Here is a 4,788-nt window from a genome sequence, read left to right on the forward strand (position 1 = left end):
CTGGCAGAAAATAGAAAGCAACAACAGCAAAACTGGAAGAGACGACAGGAGAAACCAGAGGAGAGGAAGACTGCAGGTATGATGAAGAYTGTGACTRAGAGAACAGGGCTGATTAGAAGAGTAGAAACAAAATTATACAAAATCTACTGACTTCTCTAACTTTATCTCCCAGCCATTCAACCTATGCTGTACCTCTGATGAGCTCATTGAGTTAGGGATACACACACATACAATTCAACAACTTTATTGTCATTCAGGATTGTACTATTTATACGAGATAGAATTAAATTTTGTTTCATTTCTCCAAAACAATATGGCGATGATGCATCATCTAGAAACTTAAGGTGCAGTTCTTGTGCAGTTACAGCAGGTTATACAATTATAGTAAATAGTATTAGAAAATCTGTCTATACATATGAAAACAGTATGTGTGAGGGTAGAGTTGTATACATGTATTAGTATTTTCATGCGTGGGTGTGAATATGTGACTGTGTCTGTGGTAATGAGCGTTTGTCAGTACGGTCACTTTGTCAGTGACGTGAGTTCAGCAGTCTGATTGCCTGTGGAATGAAACTGTGTTGGTTCTGGTTCTCAGGCTGCGGTACCTCCTGCCAGAGGCCAGCAGAGCAAACTGTCCATTTTAGGGGGGCAAGTTGTCTTTTGTGATTTTGAAGGCTGAGGTGAGGCAGCGCCWGCAACCTATTTCCTGGATGGACAATAGTGGGGTCCTAATGGTCCTCTCTGCTGTATGCTGCTACATACTATATATCAGCCAGGTAACTATGATGGTGATGGATTCCATTTAGGCTTAAAATACTGAAAAAAATTTAACCACAAAATTTGTCTTTTTACTCAGTTTTGATTTTGAAAATCAATCTTATACTTGTGTTAGAAGAATAACTCATTTATTTGTTCTGAAATAGAAAGTTTATTAATAATAATAATAATAATAATAATAATAATAATAATAATAATAATAAAAACAAGTAGCAATTTATACAATCCAGTACATACCATAGGTAGCAGTTTATAAGGGGTGCTGTTTAAGTTATTCTTTTAGACGAGGAGGTTTTGTATTTCCATCAGTACTTTTTTAAACTGTTAATAATCTGATATTTGAACTGTTTGTTGAAGCCTAAATAGTGACTTTTGATAGCTGTTTATGAGCTTTGTTGAAAATATGACAATAAATTGCAGAAGAGTCAGCCTCATCTACAAAGCCGCCATTAGATGGCACCTTTCAGTGAATTCAGTTACACTTTCCCAACTCGACCATCATCATTTATCCCTTTGTGAATTAAGCTGACACTTGCTTCAGACTCTTAYTCCAAGAAAGAAAAAAAAGGCATAAAACTCTTTAGTCTTTGTTCATCAGCTTTATTCATGTCATACATTGGATGATCTTATTGCTGGCTGGCTAGCTGCCTTGGAAATGCTGTCCAAAGTTTAATTTAACTCAATTTTAAGTATTCCACAACAATTTACAAAGCCAGTTCAATTACAACCAAAGTTGACCAAAGCACTGTAAGACACCAGTAAAATTAGTAATACAAAATAGTGTCATAGAAACAAGAAGAAAAAAAAGTACAGATCAAATGGACACAAGCTTGAATGTTTTTTTGGTGTCAATCATTCTAATGAAGCTCTATGAATGAGGAACCCCAAATACCTCAGTCCCAAAGTTTGTCCTTGTTCGCCTCCTTTCTGTACTTTGCTCTGGGTCACTGCCCCTTCACCCTTCCCCTCCTCCTCACCAACCCCTGACTGCTATGTACACACGCGTGCCTCCCTCTCACATGTTTTATCTCCTCCCTCCTCCCCCTCCTGCCCTCCCCTCCCACCAACTCACTCATCTCCTCTCTCTGTCTCTCTTTTTGACGTTGGCTCTGGGATCCGAAGGCAGCTGGAGGACAGGAATCGGGCAGAACTTGCACCTTTGACACCACATAGCTGCACTACAGACATGTCGGACTCTGAGACCTCTGCTGCTCCCGCTGAGGCCCCCGTCCCTGTAGCTTGTGCCAGCATCAAGGCAGACCTGGACAAATGGTAGGTGACATTGTCTGAGATGCAAGAAAGTTGCATCGTTGCGGCACTAAAACTCATCCGAGTGAGTTTTGATTCGATTTCTCCCACAGGTTATCGTCGTATATTTATGTAGTTGGAAATAACAATGCCTTCAACAAAAACCTGAAATATTTGCAAAGGGCTTGAGTAACACATTGAAAAGATTTTCAACAATTACAAAGATAGAGGGTATCATACGTGAGCTTAGAATCGGTCAAAAAATCTGTTGACACAACATGTATTGGTTGGTTGTGGACAGCAGCATCCTAAAATGCACCACGATAAAATGGAGTCACATCAGCGAACACTGTGGTTCTTGCCGAAAACCACCATGTCCTGTGAGCTGAAATGTAACAGAATTTGACATCCCAGCTAAATGGTGACACGGGTTATAAAAACTCGGATGTATCCTATGTATGAGAGAAGGATTTAGGGGTTAACAACGTTTGGCAGCCCGGTGGTGTGTGATGCTTGTCCATTCGCATGGATGAAGGCTGGGAATCTGCTGACGTCACYAGCCTCCCTTTCCCCAGAATACTTTGCGGCAGCTTGATCCATTTTTCCCTTATGTCTCCTTTTGCCTCTTGTAACATTAACGAAGTACACCAATGGGTTTATGGAGATTTTATGTGTCTTCAAAACATTTTTAAAGAATAAGAATAAACTACAATACATTACCTTGAATAAACACTTGTGAACATTTAGTACAAGACTTTTAATCAAATCAACAAAAATTTGATTTCGTTATTTTTACATTTGTAGAAATAAAGTTGCACATAAATTTTTCTGCATGATTTTTGTAAGCGAATGTAGTCTCATTTGCTTCAGAGACTGCAAAGTGTTGATAGTGTGGAAGTGGGTGTGTGAAGTCTTTGATAAGGCCATAYGCAGAGGTAGGGGGGAGGAAAAAAAGGCGTAGATGATCCCCTAATCTAAAGTATTACAAGTGAAAAACTTGTGTTAATGACACCGTTGTCTAACTTTAAAMATTTATCCTTTTTATCCAGCCTGATAAATAACTTGACTTACTTTTGTGTWAAGGATGCTGTACATCTCAGTTTATGTGAAAAAAGGACTTTGTGCCTAAAATTCTGGTAAAGAATTACACTTAAATATATTTTTGATGCGCAACAAAAGCAATAAAGTACTTGTATCTATACAGCTGTGTTATGGTTTCATGTGGATACTGATGTGCAGCTGATGTCATATGAATTTGCTTAAAGGGGCAATATTATGTAAAATCAACCTTTTTTGAGCTTTATATCATGTTATAATGTTATACTCTCACAAAAAACATGCCCAAAGCCTTGCTTTGACTCATTCATGCATGTTTGAGAAATCCTGCAGCATTTTTATGAAGCCATGCTGAGGAGCAAAACGACAGGTGGGGACCAGAAACGACTTTTGTTATCAGAAATGCCCCTGGGACGTGTCTTTCAGCTGAACTTCCTCATGGCACCCCCCCCCCCCATCCCACATACACACACATACCCCCCATGACTCCTGCAGGCTCTCGGGTGAAAGTGAAAGTGAAACTTAAACTGTCTGCTGAGCTCTCAACATTAGTTCTCACTCAGTGAAGCTCTTTTCAGATTAAAAATACCTTTGAGGAAATGTGTTTTCAGATGCAAGTAAACTGCATCATAGCATAGTTAGTGTTGTGTTATTCTTTGTGAGAATACCTGTCTTCATTTAACAAGAATCWAAAGCAATTTACTGTTTCAACTTTATTGTTCCTTCTACTGTATAACTAATAGCTTGTGGTAAATAAAGATACAGAATAAAAACAGGTCTCAGTGCTAAATATTCAAATGCCATTTCAATTATAAAGTAAAAATAATCACTACCAAATATACGAAAACCAGGGTAAGTATATGAACAAGTTAGCAAAAGTTTAAAAAATAGCTCTGATGCTTGAATTTATCAGCTCTTTAAACATGATCATGTTACTATTGGACATTAGTCTTGTGTTACTGGGTCACATGACCTAAAAGCTAMTGATTTTTGTTTCTCAAGTGTTGTTCCGTTTGGTAACTTATCGAAGGTCCCTAAGCAAACCAAGGTGCGTGGAGGAGGAGTGAGCAGCTGGAGGCCAGCTGACCATGGAGTTATATAGAACAKCAGGAGTGCATCTGATCGTGTGATCTACTGTAGCAGCGGTAGCGCTGAGCCTGGTTTCATACTGGCAAAAAGAGAACAACAATGTCTGATTATGGAAAAATTGTAAAAAATTAATGATAATAATGACAAGAATATTATTAATATTTTAGAGTGTATATATTCTATCTAATGTTTAAAATAATGCAGGAAGCTGTGTGTATATACCAGAAAGGAAACAGGAAAACCTGTTACATTTCTAATACAAGCAGATTATATCATGTTTACCACAATGTGAATGTGATCTGACCAGAACTGAAGCTTAAATGGATCCATTTAAATAAAAAAAGGCATATGAAGCCAATCTAATCACTTCAACACTTTTTTTTACCATTGTTTCATCATTTGCTTAATTTATGTATTGTGYAGTCTATTTTCCCTGATGCCTGGAAGTTTGCTCAGATTACTCCCATTTTTAAATCTGGTGATCCAACAGAAGTTTCAAACTGTCGACCAATTTCTGTTCTTCCTATTTTTTCTAAGTTACTTGAAAAAACATTATTCAATCAACTACTTCAGCATCTAGAAGCTAATAATATGCTAAGCAATAGCCAACATGGTTTC

General features: G+C 37.9%; 1 long non-coding RNA gene across 1 annotated transcript in view; it reads left to right on the top strand.

Moving 5' to 3' along the window:
* The first annotated feature begins 1,857 nt into the window (after positions 1-1,857).
* Positions 1,858-4,788, top strand: part of LOC106530035 (uncharacterized) — a 14,306-nt gene continuing 11,375 nt past the window's right edge. The window contains exon 1 of the long non-coding RNA XR_001311721.1: positions 1,858-2,049. This is a non-coding gene — a long non-coding RNA (uncharacterized LOC106530035). The remainder of the gene's footprint in view (positions 2,050-4,788) is intronic.

Source organism: Austrofundulus limnaeus, unplaced genomic scaffold, assembly GCF_001266775.1.
Source record: "Austrofundulus limnaeus strain Quisiro unplaced genomic scaffold, Austrofundulus_limnaeus-1.0 Scaffold486, whole genome shotgun sequence".
In the NCBI taxonomy this organism is placed as follows: domain Eukaryota; kingdom Metazoa; phylum Chordata; class Actinopteri; order Cyprinodontiformes; family Rivulidae; genus Austrofundulus; species Austrofundulus limnaeus.